We start from the raw sequence: 17,197 nt of genomic DNA, 5'->3' as shown, positions 1-17,197 counted from the left end.
GAGATGGTGGTCGAGGGGAGAAGGTGGTCGGGGGGAGAGGGTGATCGGGGGGAGATGGTGGTCGAGGGGAGATGGTGGTCGGGGGGAGATGGTGGTCGGGGGAGATGGTGGTCGGGGGGAGATGGTGGTCGGGGGGAGAGGGTGGTCAGGGGGAGATGGTGGTCGGGGGGAGAGGGGGAGGTGGGAGATGGTGGTCGGGGCGGAGATGGTGGTCGGGGGGAGATGGTGGTCGGGGGGAGATGGTGATCGAGGGGAGATGGTGATCGAGGGGAAATGGTGGTCGAGGGGAAATGGTGGTCGGGGGGAGAGGGGGAGGTGGGAGATGGTGGTCGAAGGGAGATGGTGATCGAGGGGAGATGGTGGTCGGGGGGAGATGGTGATCGAGGGGAGATGGTGATCGGGGGGAGATGGTGATCGAGGGGAGATGGTGATCGGGGGGAGATGGTGGTCGGGGGAGATGGTGATCGAGGGGAAATGGTGGTCGGGGGGAGAGGGGGAGGTGGGAGATGGTGATCGAGGGGAAATGGTGGTCGGGGGGAGATGGTGATAGGGGGGAGAGGGTGGTCGGGGGGAGAGGGTGGTCGGGGGGAGAGGGTGGTCGGGGGGAGAGGGTGATCGAGGGGAGATGGTGGTCGGGAGGGGAGATGGTGATCGAGGGGAGATGGTGGTCGGGGGGAGATGGTGATCGAGGGGAAATGTTGGTCGGGGGGAGAGGGTGGTCATGGGGAGATGGTGGTCGGGGGGACGGGGGAGATGGTGGTCGGGCGAGATGGTGATCGAGGGGAGGGGGAGATGGTGATCGGGGGGAGATGGTGATCGAAGGGAAATGTTGGTCGGGGGGAGAGGGGGAGGTGGGAGATGGTGGTCGGGGGGAGGGGGAAGGTGGGAGATGGTGGTCGAGGGGAGATGGTGGTCGGGGAGAGATGGTGGTCGAGGGGAGATGGTGGTCGAGGGGAGATGGTGGTCGAGGGGAGATGGTGGTCGAGGGGAGATGGTGGTCGAGGGGAGATGGTGGTCGGGGAGAGATGGTGGTCGAGGGGAGATGGTGGTCGAAGGGAGATGGTGGTCGAGGGGAGATGGTGGTCGAGGGGAGAGGGTGGTCGAGGGGAGATGGTGGTCGAGGGGAGATGGTGATCGGGGGGAGATGGTGGTCGGGGTGAGAGGGGGAGGTGGGAGATGGTGGTCGAGGGGAGATGGTGGTCGGGGGGAGATGGTGGTCGGGGGGAGATGGTGGTCGGGGGGAGATGGTGGACAGGGGGAGATGGTGGTCAGGGGGAGATGGTGGTCGGGGGGAGATGGTGGACGGGGGGAGATGGTGGTCAGGGGGAGAGGGTGATTGAAGAGAGAGGGTGGTCGGGGGGAGATGGTGATCGGGGGGAGATGGTGGTCGGGGGGAGATGGTGATCGAGGGGAGATGGTGATCGAGGGGAAATGGTGGTCGAGGGGAAATGGTGGTCGGGGGGAGAGGGGGAGGTGGGAGATGGTGGTCGAGGGGAAATGGTGGTCGGGGGGAGATGGTGATCGAGGGGAGATGGTGATCGAGGGGAGATGGTGATCGGGGGGAGAGGGGGAGGTGGGAGATGGTGATCGGGGGGAGATGGTGGTCGGGGGGAGATGGTGATCGAGGGGAGATGGTGATCGGGGGGAGAGGGGGAGGTGGGAGATGGTGATCGGGGGGAGATGGTGGTCGGGGGAGATGGTGATCGAGGGGAAATGGTGGTCGGGGGGAGAGGGGGAGGTGGGAGATGGTGATCGAGGGGAAATGGTGGTCGGGGGGAGAGGGGGAGGTGGGAGATGGTGATCGAGGGGAGATGGTGGTCGGGGGGAGATGGTGGTCGGGGGAGATGGTGATCGAGGGGAAATGGTGGTCGGGGGGAGAGGGGGAGGTGGGAGATGGTGATCGAGGGGAAATGGTGGTCGGAGGGAGATGGTGATAGGGGGGAGAGGGTGGTCGGGGGGAGAGGGTGGTCGGGGGGAGAGGGTGATCGAGGGGAGATGGTGGTCGGGAGGGGAGATGGTGATCGAGGGGAGATGGTGGTCGGGGGGAGATGGTGATTGAGGGGAAATGTTGGTCGGGGGGAGAGGGTGGTCATGGGGAGATGGTGGTCGGGGGGACGGGGGAGATGGTGGTCGGGAGAGATGGTGATCGAGGGGAGGGGGAGATGGTGATCGGGGGGAGATGGTGATCGAGGGGAAATGTTGGTCGGGGGGAGAGGGGGAGGTGGGAGATGGTGGTTGGGGGGAGATGGTGGTCAGGGGGAGATGGTGGTCGAGGGGAGATGGTGGTCGAGGGGAGATGGTGGTCGAGGGGAGATGGTGGTCGAGGGGAGATGGTGGTCGAGGGGAGAGGGTGGTCGAGGGGAGATGGTGGTCGAGGGTAGATGGTGGTCGAGGGGAGATGGTGATCGGGGGGAGATGGTGGTCGGGGTGAGAGGGGGAGGTGGGAGATGGTGGTCGAGGGGAGATGGTGGTCGGGGGGAGATGGTGGACGGGGGGAGATGGTGGTCAGGGGGAGAGGGTGATTGAAGAGAGAGGGTGGTCGGGGGGAGATGGTGATCGGGGGGAAATGGTGGTCGGGGGGAGATGGATCGAGGGGAGAGGGGGAGGGGGCAGATGGTGGTCGGGGGGAGATGGTGGTCGGGGGGAGATGGTGGTCGGGGGGAGAGGGGGAGGTGGGAGATGGTGGTCGGGGGGAGATGGTGGTTGGGGGGAGATGGTGGTCGGGGTGAGATGGTGGTCGGGGGAAGAGGGTGGTCGGGGGGAGATGGTGGTCGGGGGGAGAGGGTGATCAAGGGGAGATGGTGGTCGGGGGGAGATGGTGGTCGGGGGGAGAGGGTGATCGGGGGGAGATGGTGGTCGGGGGGAGAGGGTGGTCGGGGGGAGATGGTGGTCGGGGGGAGAGGGTGGTCGGGGGGAGATGGTGGTCGGGGGGAGAGGGTGGTCGGGGGTAGAGGGTGATCGGGGGAGAGGGGAGGTGGGAGATGGTGGTTGGGGGGAGATGGTGGTCGGGGGGAGATGGTGGTCGGGGGGAGAGGGTGATCGAGGGGAGATGGTGGTCGGGGGGAGATGGTGGACGGGGGGAGATGGTGGTCAGGGGGAGATGGTGGTCGAGGGGAGATGGTGGTCGAGGGGAGATGGTGGTCGAGGGGAGATGGTGGTCGAGGGGAGATGGTGGTCGAGGGGAGATGGTGGTCGAGGGGAGAGGGTGGTCGAGGGGAGATGGTGGTCGAGGGCAGATGGTGGTCGAGGGGAGATGGTGGTCGAGGGGAGATGGTGGTCGAGGGGAGATGGTGATCGGGGGGAGATGGTGGTCGGGGTGAGAGGGGGAGGTGGGAGATGGTGGTCGGGGGGAGATGGTGGTCGGGGGGAGATGGTGGACGGGGGGAGATGGTGGTCAGGGGGAGAGGGTGATTGAAGAGAGAGGGTGGTCGGGGGGAGATGGTGATCGGGGGGAAATGGTGGTCGGGGGGAGATGGATCGAGGGGAGAGGGGGAGGGGGCAGATGGTGGTCGGGGGGAGATGGTGGTCGGGGGGAGATGGTGGTCGGGGGGAGAGGGGGAGGTGGGAGATGGTGGTCGGGGTGAGATGGTGGTCGGGGGGAGATGGTGGTCGGGGGGAGATGGTGGTCGGGGGAAGAGGGTGGTCGGGGGGAGATGGTGATCGGGGGGAGATGGTGGTCGGGGGGAGATGGTGATCGAGGGGAGATGGTGATCGGGGGGAGAGGGGGAGGTGGGAGATGGTGATCGGGGGGAGATGGTGGTCGGGGGGAGATGGTGATCGAGGGGAGATGGTGATCGGGGGGAGAGGGGGAGGTGGGAGATGGTGATCGGGGGGAGATGGTGGTCGGGGGAGATGGTGATCGAGGGGAAATGGTGGTCGGGGGGAGAGGGGGAGGTGGGAGATGGTGATCGAGGGGAAATGGTGGTCGGGGGGAGAGGGGGAGGTGGGAGATGGTGATCGAGGGGAGATGGTGGTCGGGGGGAGATGGTGGTCGGGGGAGATGGTGATCGAGGGGAAATGGTGGTCGGGGGGAGAGGGGGAGGTGGGAGATGGTGATCGAGGGGAAATGGTGGTCGGAGGGAGATGGTGATAGGGGGGAGAGGGTGGTCGGGGGGAGAGGGTGATCGAGGGGAGATGGTGGTCGGGAGGGGAGATGGTGATCGAGGGGAGATGGTGGTCGGGGGGAGATGGTGATCGAGGGGAAATGTTGGTCGGGGGGAGAGGGTGGTCATGGGGAGATGGTGGTCGGGGGGACGGGGGAGATGGTGGTCGGGAGAGATGGTGATCGAGGGGAGGGGGAGATGGTGATCGGGGGGAGATGGTGATCGAGGGGAAATGTTGGTCGGGGGGAGAGGGGGAGGTGGGAGATGGTGGTCGGGGGGAGGGCGAAGGTGGGAGATGGTGGTCGGGGGGAGATGGTGGTCGGGGGGAGATGGTGGACGGGGGGAGATGGTGGTCAGGGGGAGATGGTGGTCGAGGGGAGATGGTGGTCGAGGGGAGATGGTGGTCGAGGGGAGATGGTGGTCGAGGGGAGATGGTGGTCGAGGGGAGAGGGTGGTCGAGGGGAGATGGTGGTCGAGGGTAGATGGTGGTCGAGGGGAGATGGTGATCGGGGGGAGATGGTGGTCGGGGTGAGAGGGGGAGGTGGGAGATGGTGGTCGAGGGGAGATGGTGGTCGGGGGGAGATGGTGGACGGGTGGAGATGGTGGTCAGGGGGAGAGGGTGATTGAAGAGAGAGGGTGGTCGGGGGGAGATGGTGATCGGGGGGAAATGGTGGTCGGGGGGAGATGGTGGTCGGGGGGAGATGGTGGTCGGGGGGAGAGGGGGAGGTGGGAGATGGTGGTCGGGGGGAGATGGTGGTTGGGGGGAGATGGTGGTCGGGGTGAGATGGTGGTCGGGGGAAGAGGGTGGTCGGGGGGAGATGGTGGTCGGGGGGAGAGGGTGATCAAGGGGAGATGGTGGTCGGGGGGAGATGGTGGTCGGGGGGAGAGGGTGATCGGGGGGAGATGGTGGTCGGGGGGAGAGGGTGGTCGGGGGGAGATGGTGGTCGGGGGGAGAGGGTGGTCGGGGGGAGATGGTGGTCGGGGGGAGAGGGTGGTCGGGGGGAGAGGGTGATCGGGGGAGAGGGGAGGTGGGAGATGGTGGTTGGGGGGAGATGGTGGTCGGGGGGAGATGGTGGTCGGGGGGAGAGGGTGATCGAGGGGAGATGGTGGTCGGGGGGAGATGGTGGACGGGGGGAGATGGTGGTCAGGGGGAGATGGTGGTCGAGGGGAGATGGTGGTCGAGGGGAGATGGTGGTCGAGGGGAGATGGTGGTCGAGGGGAGATGGTGGTCGAGGGGAGATGGTGGTCGAGGGGAGAGGGTGGTCGAGGGGAGATGGTGGTCGAGGGGAGATGGTGGTCGAGGGGAGATGGTGATCGGGGGGAGATGGTGGTCGGGGTGAGAGGGGGAGGTGGGAGATGGTGGTCGGGGGGAGATGGTGGTCGGGGGGAGATGGTGGACGGGGGGAGATGGTGGTCAGGGGGAGAGGGTGATTGAAGAGAGAGGGTGGTCGGGGGGAGATGGTGATCGGGGGGAAATGGTGGTCGGGGGGAGATGGATCGAGGGGAGAGGGGGAGGGGGCAGATGGTGGTCGGGGGGAGATGGTGGTCGGGGGGAGATGGTGGTCGGGGGGAGAGGGAGAGGTGGGAGATGGTGGTCGGGGTGAGATGGTGGTCGGGGGGAGATGGTGGTCGGGGGGAGATGGTGGTCGGGGGAAGAGGGTGGTCGGGGGGAGATGGTGGTCGGGGGGAGAGGGTGATCAAGGGGAGATGGTGGTCGGGGGGAGATGGTGGTCGGGGGGAGAGGGTGATCGGGGGGAGATGGTGGTCGGGGGGAGAGGGTGGTCGGGGGGAGAGGGTGATCGGGGGAGAGGGGAGGTGGGAGATGGTGGTTGGGGGGAGATGGTGGTCGGGGGGAGAGGGTGGTCGGGGGGAGATGGTGGTCGGGGGGAGAGGGTGGTCGGGGGGAGAGGGTGATCGGGGGAGAGGGGAGGTGGGAGATGGTGGTTGGGGGGAGATGGTGGTCGGGGGGAGATGGTGGTCGGGGGGAGATGGTGGTCGGGGGGAGAGGGTGATCGAGGAGAGATGGTGGTCGGGGGGAGAGGATGGTCGGGGGGAGATGGTGATCGAGGGGAGATGGTGGTCGGGGGAGATGGTGGTCGGGGGGAGATGGTGGTCGGGGGGAGATGGTGATCGAGGGGAGAAGGTGATCGAGGGGAGAGGGGGAGTTGGGAGATGGTGGTCGAAGGGAGATGGTGGTCGGGGGGAGATGGTGGTCGGGGGGAGAGGGGGAGGTGGGAGATGGTGGTCAGGGGGGAGATGGTGGTCGGGGGGAGATGGTGGTCGGGGGGAGATGGTGATCGAGGGGAGATGGTGATCGGGGGGAGAGGGTGGTCGGGTGGAGATGTTGGTCGGGGGAGAGGGTGGTCATGGGGAGATGGTGGTCGGGGGGACGGGGGAGATGGTGGTCGGGAGAGATGGTGATCGAGGGGAGGGGGAGATGGTGATCGGGGGGAGATGGTGATCAAAGGGAAATGTTGGTCAGGAGGGGAAGTGTTGATTGGGGGCAGATGGTGGTCGGGGGGAGGGGGAGATGGTGATCGAAGGGAGATGGTGGTCGGGGGGAGATGGTGGTCGAGGGGAAATGTTGGTCGGGGGGAGATGGTGGTCGGGGGGAGATGGTGGTCGGGGGGAGATGGTGGTCGGGGGGAGAGGGGGAGGTGGGAGATGGTGGTCAGGGGGAGAGGGGGAGGTGGGAGATGGTGGTCGGGGGGAGGGGGAAGGTGGGAGATGGTGGTCGAGGGGAGATGGTGGTCGAGGGGAGATGGTGATCGGGGGGAGATGGTGATCGGGGGGAGATGGTGGTCGGTGGGAGATGGTGATCGGGGGGAGATGGTGGTCGGAGGGAGAGGGGGAGGTGGGAGAGGGTGTTCGAGGGGGAGATGGATCGAGGGGAGAGGGGGAGGGGGGAGATGGTGATCGAGGGGAGATGGTGATCGAGGGGAGAGCGTGATCGGGGGTGATGGTGGTCGGGGGGAGATGGTGATCGGGGGGAGAGGAGGAGGTGTGAGATGGTGGTCGGGGGGAGATGGTGGTCGGGGGGAGATGGTGGTCGGGGGGAGAGGGTGGTCGGGGGGAGAGGGTGGTCGGGGGAGAAGGAGAGGTGGGGGATGGTGGTCGGGGGGAGATGGTGATCGAGGGGAGATGGTGATCGGGGGTGATGGTGATCGGGGGGAGATGGTGGTCGGGGGGAGATGGTGGTCGTGGGGAGATGGTGGTCGAGGGGAGATGGTGGTCGGGGGGAGATGGTGATCGGGGGGAGAGGAGGAGGTGGGAGATGGTGGTCGGGGGGAGATGGTGATCGGGGGGAGAGTGGGAGGTGGGAGATGGTGATCGAGGGGAGATGGTGGTCGGGGGGAGATGGTGATCGAGGAGAGAGGGGGAGGTGGAAGAGGGTGATCGGGGGGAGATGGTGGTCGGGGGGAGATGGTGATCGGGGGGAGAGGGGGAGGTGGGAGATGGTGATCGGGGGGAGATGGTGGTCGGGGGGAGATGGTGATCGGGGGGAGATGGTGGTCGGGGGGAGATGGTGGTCGGGGGGAGATGGTGATCGAGGCGAGGGGAGATGGTGATCGAGGGGAGATGATGGTCGGGGGAGATGGTGATCGAGGGGAGATGATGGTCGGGGGGAGATGATGGTCGGGGGGAGATGGTGATCGAGGGGAGATGGTGGTCGGGGGGAGAGGGGGAGGTGGGAGATGGTGGTCGGGGGGAGAGGGGGAGGTGGGAGATGGTGGTTGGGGGGAGAGGGTGGTCGGGGGGAGAGGGTGATCAAGGGGAGATGGTGATGGAGGGGAGATGGTGATCGGGGGGAGAGGTGGAGGTGGGAGATGGTGGTCGAGGGGAGATGGTGATCGAGGGGAGATGGTGATCGAGGGGAAATGTTGGTCGGGGGGAGATGGTGGTCGGGGGGAGATGGTGGTCGGGGGGAGATGGTGGTCGGGGGGAGAGGGTGATCGAGGGGAGATGGTGGTCGGAGGGAGATGGTGGTCGGGGGGAGATGGTGGTCGGGGGGAGATGGTGGTCGGGGGGAGAGGGGGAGGTGGGAGATGGTGATCGAGGGGAGATGGTGGTTGGGGGGAGATGGTGGTCGGGGGGAGATGGTGGTCGGGGGGAGATGGTGATCGAGGGGAGATGGTGGTCGAGGGGAGATGGTGGTCGGGGGGAGATGGTGGTCGGGGGGAGATGGTGGTCGGGGGGAGATGGTGATCGAGGCGAGGGGAGATGGTGATCGAGGGGAGATGGTGGTCGGGGGGAGATGGTGGTCGGGGGGAGATGGTGGTCGGGGGGAGATGGTGGTCGGGGGGAGATGGTGATCGAGGCGAGGGGAGATGGTGATCGAGGGGAGATGATGGTCGGGGGGAGATGGTGGTCGGGGGGAGGGGAGATGGTGATCGGGGGGAGATGGTGGTCGGGGGGAGATGGTGGTCGGGGGGAGATGGTGGTCGGGGGGAGATGGTGGTCGGGGGGAGATGGTGGTCGGGGGGAGATGATGGTCGAGGCGAGGGGAGATGGTGATCGAGGGGAGATGATGGTCGGGGGGAGATGATGGTCGGGGGGAGATGGTGATCGAGGGGAGATGGTGGTCGGGGGGAGAGGGGGAGGTGGGAGATGGTGGTCGGGGGGAGAGGGGGAGGTGGGAGATGGTGGTTGGGGGGAGAGGGTGGTCGGGGAGAGAGGGTGATCAAGGGGAGATGGTGATGGAGGGGAGATGGTGATCGGGGGGAGAGGTGGAGGTGGGGGATGGTGGTCGAGGGGAGATGGTGATCGAGGGGAGATGGTGATCGAGGGGAAATGTTGGTCGGGGGAGATGGTGGTCGGGGGGAGATGGTGGTCGGGGGGAGAGGGTGGTCGAGGGGAGAGGGTGGTCGAGGGGAGATGGTGGTCGGAGGGAGATGGTGGTCGGGGGGAGATGGTGGTCGGGGGTAGATGGTGGTCGGGGGGCGAGGGTGATCGAGGGGAGATGGTGGTCGGGGGGAGATGGTGGTCGGGGGGAGAGGGTGGTTGGGGGGAGAGGGTGGTCGATGGGAGGTGATCGATGGGAGATGGTGGTCGGGGGGAGATGGATCGAGGGGAGAGGGGGAGGGGGGAGATGGTGATCGAGGGGAGATGGTGATCGAGGGGAGAGCGTGATCGGGGGTGATGGTGGTCGGGGGGAGATGGTGATCGGGGGGAGAGGGTGGTCGGGGGAGAAGGAGAGGTGGGGGATGGTGGTCGGGGGGAGATGGTGATCGAGGGGAGATGGTGATCGGGGGTGATGGTGGTCGGGGGGAGATGGTGGTCGGGGGGAGATGGTGGTCGAGGGGAGATGGTGGTCGGGGGGAGATGGTGATCGGGGGGAGAGTGGGAGGTGGGAGATGGTGATCGAGGGGAGATGGTGGTCGGGGGGAGATGGTGATCGAGGAGAGAGGGGGAGGTGGAAGAGGGTGATCGGGTGGAGATGGTGATCGGGGGGAGAGGGGGAGGTGGGAGATGGTGATCGGGAGGAGATGGTGGTCGGGGGGAGATGGTGATCGGGGGGAGATGGTGGTCGGAGGAGATGGTGATCGGGGGGAGATGGTGGTCGGGGGGAGATGGTGATCGAGGCGAGGGGAGATGGTGATCGAGGGGAGATGATGGTCGGGGGGAGATGATGGTCGGGGGGAGATGGTGATCGAGGGGAGATGGTGGTCGGGGCGAGAGGGGGAGGTGGGAGATGGTGGTCGGGGGGAGAGGGGGAGGTGGGAGATGGTGGTTGGGGGGAGAAGGGTGGTCGGGGGTAGAGGGTGATCAAGGGGAGATGGTGATGGAGGGGAGATGGTGATCGGGGGGAGAGGGGGAGGTGGGAGATGGTGGTTGGGGGGAGAGGGTGGTCGGGGGGAGAGGGTGATCGAGGGGAAATGTTGGTCGGGGGGAGAGGGTGGTCGGGGGGAGATGGTGGACGGAAGGAGATGGTGGTCAGGGGGAGATGGTGATCGAGGGGAAATGTTGGTCGGGGGGAGAGGGGGAGGTGGGAGATGGTGGTCGAGGGGAGATGGTGGTCGAGGGGAGATGGTGGTCGAGGGGAGATGGTGGTCGAGGGGAGATGGTGGTCGAGGGGAGAGGGTGGTCGAGGGGAGATGGTGGTCGAGGGGAGATGGTGGTCGAGGGGAGAGGGTGGTCGAGGGGAGATGGTGGTCGAGGGGAGATGGTGATCGGGGGGAGATGGTGGTCGGGGTGAGAGGGGGAGGTGGGAGATGGTGGTCGAGGGGAGATGGTGGTCGGGGGGAGATGGTGGTCGGGGGGAGATGGTGGACCGGGGAAGATGGTGGTCAGGGGGAGAGGGTGATTGAAGAGAGAGGGTGGTCGGGGGGAGATGGTGATCGGGGGGAAATGGTGGTCGGGGGGAGATGGATCGAGGGGAGAGGGGGAGGGGGCAGATGGTGGTCGGGGGGAGATGGTGATCGGGGGGAAATGGTGGTCGGGGGGAGAGGGGGAGGTGGGAGATGGTGATCGAGGGGAGATGGTGGTTGGGGGGAGATGGTGGTCGGGGGGAGATGGTGGTCGGGGGGAGATGGTGATCGAGGGGAGATGGTGGTCGAGGGGAGATGGTGGTCGGGGGGAGATGGTGGTCGGGGGGAGATGGTGGTCGGGGGGAGATGGTGATCGAGGCGAGGGGAGATGGTGATCGAGGGGAGATGATGGTCGGGGGGAGATGGTGGTCGGGGGGAGGGGAGATGGTGATCGGGGGGAGATGGTGGTCGGGGGGAGATGGTGGTCGGGGGGAGATGGTGGTCGGGGGGAGATGGTGGTCGGGGGGAGATGGTGGTCGGGGGGAGATGATGGTCGGGGGGAGATGATGGTCGGGGGGAGATGGTGATCGAGGGGAGATGGTGGTCGGGGGGAGAGGGGGAGGTGGGAGATGGTGGTCGGGGGGAGAGGGGGAGGTGGGAGATGGTGGTTGGGGGGAGAGGGTGGTCGGGGAGAGAGGGTGATCAAGGGGAGATGGTGATGGAGGGGAGATGGTGATCGGGGGGAGAGGTGGAGGTGGGGGATGGTGGTCGAGGGGAGATGGTGATCGAGGGGAGATGGTGATCGAGGGGAAATGTTGGTCGGGGGGAGATGGTGGTCGGGGGGAGATGGTGGTCGGGGGGAGAGGGTGGTCGAGGGGAGAGGGTGGTCGAGGGGAGATGGTGGTCGGAGGGAGATGGTGGTCGGGGGGAGATGGTGGTCGGGGGTAGATGGTGGTCGGGGGGAGAGGGTGATCGAGGGGAGATGGTGGTCGGAGGGAGATGGTGGTCGGGGGGAGATGGTGGTCGGGGGGCGAGGGTGATCGAGGGGAGATGGTGGTCGGGGGGAGATGGTGGTCGGGTGGAGAGGGTGGTTGGGGGGAGAGGGTGGTCGATGGGAGGTGATCGATGGGAGATGGTGGTCGGGGGGAGATGGTGGTTGGGGGAGAGAGGGAGGTGGGAGATGGTGGTCGGGGGGAGATGGATCGAGGGGAGAGGGGGAGGGGGGAGATGGTGATCGAGGGGAGATGGTGATCGAGGGGAGAGCGTGATCGGGGGTGATGGTGGTCGGGGGGAGATGGTGATCGGGGGGAGAGGAGGAGGTGGGAGATGGTGGTCGGGGGGAGATGGTGGTCGGGGGGAGATGGTGGTCGGGGGGAGAGGGTGGTCGGGGGAGAAGGAGAGGTGGGGGATGGTGGTCGGGGGGAGATGGTGATCGAGGGGAGATGGTGATCGGGGGTGATGGTGGTCGGGGGGAGATGGTGGTCGGGGGGAGATGGTGGTCGAGGGGAGATGGTGGTCGGGGGGAGATGGTGATCGGGGGGAGAGTGGGAGGTGGGAGATGGTGATCGAGGGGAGATGGTGGTCGGGGGGAGATGGTGATCGAGGAGAGAGGGGGAGGTGGAAGAGGGTGATCGGGTGGAGATGGTGATCGGGGGGAGAGGGGGAGGTGGGAGATGGTGATCGGGGGGAAATGGTGGTCGGGGGGAGATGGTGATCGGGGGGAGATGGTGGTCGGAGGAGATGGTGATCGGGGGGAGATGGTGGTCGGGGGGAGATGGTGATCGAGGCGAGGGGAGATGGTGATCGAGGGGAGATGATGGTCGGGGGGAGATGATGGTCGGGGGGAGATGGTGATCAAGGGGAGATGGTGGTCGGGGCGAGAGGGGGAGGTGGGAGATGGTGGTCGGGGGGAGAGGGGGAGGTGGGAGATGGTGGTTGGGGGGAGAGGGTGGTCGGGGGTAGAGGGTGATCAAGGGGAGATGGTGATGGAGGGGAGATGGTGATCGGGGGGAGAGGGGGAGGTGGGAGATGGTGGTTGGGGGGAGAGGGTGGTCGGGGGGAGAGGGTGATCGAGGGGAAATGTTGGTCGGGGGGAGAGGGTGGTCGGGGGGAGATGGTGGACGGAAGGAGATGGTGGTCAGGGGGAGATGGTGATCGAGGGGAAATGTTGGTCGGGGGGAGAGGGGGAGGTGGGAGATGGTGGTCGAGGGGAGATGGTGGTCGAGGGGAGATGGTGGTCGAGGGGAGATGGTGGTCGAGGGGAGATGGTGGTCGAGGGGAGAGGGTGGTCGAGGGGAGAGGGTGGTCGAGGGGAGATGGTGGTCGAGGGGAGAGGGTGGTCGAGGGGAGATGGTGGTCGAGGGGAGAGGGTGGTCGAGGGGAGATGGTGGTCGAGGGGAGATGGTGGTCGAGGGGAGATGGTGATCGGGGGGAGATGGTGGTCGGGGTGAGAGGGGGAGGTGGGAGATGGTGGTCGAGGGGAGATGGTGGTCGGGGGGAGATGGTGGTCGGGGGGAGATGGTGGACGGGGGGAGATGGTGGTCAGGGGGAGAGGGTGATTGAAGAGAGAGGGTGGTCGGGGGGAGATGGTGATCGGGGGGAAATGGTGGTCGGGGGGAGATGGATCGAGGGGAGAGGGGGAGGGGGCAGATGGTGGTCGGGGGGAGATGGTGATCGGGGGGAAATGGTGGTCGGGGGGAGAGGGTGGTCGGGGGGAGAGGGGGAGGTGGGAGATGGTGATCGAGGGGAGATGGTGGTCGGGGGGAGATGGTGGTCGGGGGGAGATGGTGGTCGGGGGGAGAGGGTGGTCGGGAGGAAATGGTGGTCGGGGGGAGAGGGTGATCGGGGGGAGATGGTGGTCGGGGGGAGAGGGTGGTCGGGGGGAGATGGTGGTCGGGGGGAGAGGGTGGTCGGGGGGAGATGGTGGTCGGGGGGAGATGGTGGTCGGGGGGAGAGGGTGGTCGGGGGGAGAGGGTGATCGGGGGAGAGGGGAGGTGGGAGATGGTGGTTGGGGGGAGATGGTGGTCGGGGGGAGATGGTGGTCGGGGGGAGATGGTGGTCGGGGGAGATGGTGGTCGGGGGGAGATGGTGGTCGGGGGGAGAAGGTGATCGAGGGGAGAGGGGGAGTTGGGAGATGGTGGTCGAAGGGAGATGGTGGTCGGGGGGAGATGGTGGTCGGGGGGAGAGGGGGAGGTGGGAGATGGTGGTCAGGGGGGAGATGGTGGTCGGGGGGAGATGGTGGTCGGGGGGAGATGGTGATCGAGGGGAAATGGTGGTCGGGGGGAGACGGTGGTCGGGGGAGATGGTGATCGAGGGTAGATGGTGATCGGGGGGAGATGGTGGTCGGGGGAGATGGTGATCGAGGGGAAATGGTGGTCGGGGGGAGAGGGGGAGGTGGGAGATGGTGATCGAGGGGAAATGCTGGTCGGGGGGAGATGGTGATAGGGGGGAGATGGTGGTCGGGGGGAGAGGGTGGTCGGGGGGTGATGGTGGTCGGGGGGAGATGGTGGTCGGGGGGAGATGTTGGTCGGGGGGAGAGGGTGGTCGGGAGGAAATGGTGGTCGGGGGGAGAGGGTGGTCGGGTGGAGAGGGTGGTCGGGGGGAAATGGTGGTCAGGGGGAGATGGTGATCGGGGGGAGAGGGTGGTCGGGGAGAGATGGTGATCGAGGGGAAATGGTGGTCAGGGGGAGAGGGTGGTTGGGGGGAGAGGGTGGTCGATGGGAGGTGATCGATGGGAGATGGTGGTCGGGAGGAGATGGTGGTTGGGGGAGAGGGGGAGGTGGGAGATGGTGGTCGGGGGGAGATGTTGGTCGGGGGGAGAGGGTGGTCGGGTGGAGATGTTGGTCGGGGGAGAGGGTGGTCATGGGGAGATGGTGGTCGGGGGGACGGGAGAGATGGTGATCGAGGGGAGGGGGAGATGGTGATCGGGGGGAGATGGTGATCGAGGGGAAATGTTGGTCGGGAGGGGAAATGTTGGTCGGGGGCAGATGGTGGTCGGGGGGAGGGGGAGATGGTGATCGAAGGGAGATGGTGGTCGGGGGGAGATGGTGATCGAGGGGAAATGTTGGTCGGGGGGAGAGGGGGAGGTGGGAGATGGTGGTCAGGGGGACGGGGGAGATGGTGGTCGGGGGGAGATGGTGGTCGGGGGAGATGGTGATCGAGGGGAAATGTTGGTCGGGGGGAGAGGGGGAGGTGGGAGATGGTGGTCAGGGGGAGAGGGGGAGGTGGGAGATGGTGGTCGGGGGGAGGGGGAAGGTGGGAGATGGTGGTCGAGGGGAGATGGTGGTCGAGGGGAGATGGTGATCGGGGGGAGATGGTGGTCGAGGGGAGATGGTGGTCGGGGGGAGATGGTGGTCGGGGGGAGATGGTGGTCGAGGGGAGATGGTGGTCGAGGGGAGATGGTGGTCGAGGGGAGATGGTGGTCGAGGGGAGATGGTGATCGAGGGGAGATGGTGGTCGGGGGGAGATGGTGGTCGGGGGGAGATGGTGATCGGGGGGAGAGTGGGAGGTGGGAGATGGTGATCGAGGGGAGATGGTGGTCGGGGGGAGATGGTGATCGAGGAGAGAGGGGGAGGTGGAAGAGGGTGATCGGGTGGAGATGGTGATCGGGGGGAGAGGGGGAGGTGGGAGATGGTGATCGGGGGGAGATGGTGGTCGGGGGGAGATGGTGATCGGGGGGAGATGATGGTCGGGGGGAGATGGTGGTCGGGGGGAGATGGTGGTCGGGGGGAGATGGTGATCGAGGCGAGGGGAGATGGTGATCGAGGGGAGATGATGGTCGGAGGGAGATGATGGTCGGGGGGAGATGGTGATCGAGGGGAGATGGTGGTCGGGGGGAGAGGGGGAGGTGGGAGATGGTGGTCGGGGGGAGAGGGGGAGGTGGGAGATGGTGGTTGGGGGGAGAGGGTGGTCGGGGGGAGAGGGTGATCAAGGGGAGATGGTGATGGAGGGGAGATGGTGATCGGGGGGAGAGGTGGAGGTGGGAGATGGTGGTCGAGGGGAGATGGTGATCGAGGGGAGATGGTGATCGAGGGGAAATGTTGGTCGGGGGGAGATGGTGGTCGGGGGGAGATGGTGGTCGGGGGAGATGGTGGTCGGGGGGAGAGGGTGATCGAGGGGAGATGGTGGTCGGAGGGAGATGGTGGTCGGGGGGAGATGGTGGTCGGGGGGAGATGGTGGTCGGGGGGAGAGGGTGATCGAGGGGAGATGGTGGTCGGAGGGAGATGGTGGTCGGGGGGAGATGGTGGTCGGGGGCGAGGGTGATCGAGGGGAGATGGTGGTCGGGGGGAGATGGTGGTCGGGGGGAGAGGGTGGTCGGGGGGAGAGGGTGGTCGAGGGGAGAGGGGGAGGTGGGAGATGGTGGTCGTGGGGAGATGGTGGTCGGGGGGAGATGGTGATCGAGGGGAAATGGTGGTCAGGTGGAGATGGTGGTCGGGGGGAGAGGGTGATCGAGGGGAGATGGTGATCGGGGGGGAGAGGGTGGTCGGGGAGAGATGGTGATCGAGGGGAAATGGTGGTCAGGGGGAGAGGGTGGTTGGGGGGAGAGGGTGGTCGATGGGAGGTGATCGATGGGAGATGGTGGTCGGGGGGAGATGGTGGTTGGGGGAGAGGGGGAGGTGGGAGATGGTGGTCGGGGGGAGATGGATCGAGGGGAGAGGGGGAGGGGGAGATGGTGATCGAGGGGAGATGGTGATCGAGGGGAGAGCGTGATCGGGGGTGATGGTGGTCGGGGGGAGATGGTGATCTGGGGGGCGGGAGGAGGTGGGAGATGGTGGTCGGGGGGAGATGGTGGTCGGGGGGAGATGGTAGTCGGGGGGAGAGGGTGGTCGGGGGGAGAGGGTGGTCGGGGGAGAAGGAGAGGTGGGGGATGGTGGACGGGGGGAGATGGTGATCGGGGGTGATGGTGATCGGGGGGAGATGGTGGTCGGGGGGAGATGGTGGTCGGGGGGAGATGGTGGTCGGATGGAGATGGTGGTCGGGGGGAGATGGTGGTCGAGGGGAGATGGTGGTCGGGGGAGATGGTGATCGGGGGGAGAGGAGGAGGTGGGAGATGGTGGTCGGGGGGAGATGGTGATCGGGGGGAGAGTGGGAGGTGGGAGATGGTGATCGAGGGGAGATGGTGGTCGGGGGGAGATGGTGATCGAGGAGAGAGGGGGAGGTGGAAGAGGGTGATCGGGTGGAGATGGTGATCGGGGGGAGAGGGGGAGGTGGGAGATGGTGATCGGGGGGAGATGGTGGTCGGGGGGAGATGGTGATCGGGGGGAGATGGTGGTCGGGGGGAGATGGTGGTCGGGGGGAGATGGTGGTCGGGGGGAGATGGTGATCGAGGCGAGGGGAGATGGTGATCGAGGGGAGATGATGGTCGGGGGGAGATGATGGTCGGGGGGAGATGGTGATCGAGGGGAGATGGTGGTCGGGGGGAGAGGGGGAGGTGGGAGATGGTGGTCGGGGGGAGAGGGGGAGGTGGGAGATGGTGGTTGGGGGGAGAGGGTGGTCGGGGGGAGAGGGTGATCAAGGGGAGATGGTGATGGATTGGAGATGGTGATCGGGGGGAGAGGGGGAGGTGGGAGATGGTGGTTGGGGGGAGAGGGTGGTCGGGGGGAGAGGGTGATCGAGGGGAAATGTTGGTCGAGGGGAGAGGGTGGTCGGGGGGAGAGGGTGATCGAGGGGAAATGTTGGTCGGGGGGAGAGGGTGGTCGGGTGGAGATGGTGGTCGGGGGGAGAGGTGGAGGTGGGAGATGGTGGTCGAGGGGAGATGGTGATCGAGGGGAGATGGTGATCGAGGGGAAATGTTGGTCGGGGGGAGAGGGTGGTCGGGGGGAGATGGTGATCGGGGGGAGAGGGTGG

At 66.6% G+C, this 17,197-nt stretch overlaps 1 protein-coding gene across 1 annotated transcript in view; it reads right to left on the bottom strand.

The window, feature by feature from the left end:
* The window catches only part of slc23a4 (solute carrier family 23 member 4), a 102,311-nt gene that overhangs the window by 61,375 nt on the left and 23,739 nt on the right, over positions 1 to 17,197 (bottom strand). The gene's annotated exons all lie outside the window — the stretch shown is intronic.

Source organism: Pristiophorus japonicus, chromosome 15, assembly GCF_044704955.1.
Source record: "Pristiophorus japonicus isolate sPriJap1 chromosome 15, sPriJap1.hap1, whole genome shotgun sequence".
Classification (NCBI taxonomy): Eukaryota; Metazoa; Chordata; class Chondrichthyes; family Pristiophoridae; genus Pristiophorus; species Pristiophorus japonicus.
Note: the sequence above shows the minus strand (reverse complement) of the source record. Positions and strands in the feature narration are given on the sequence as shown.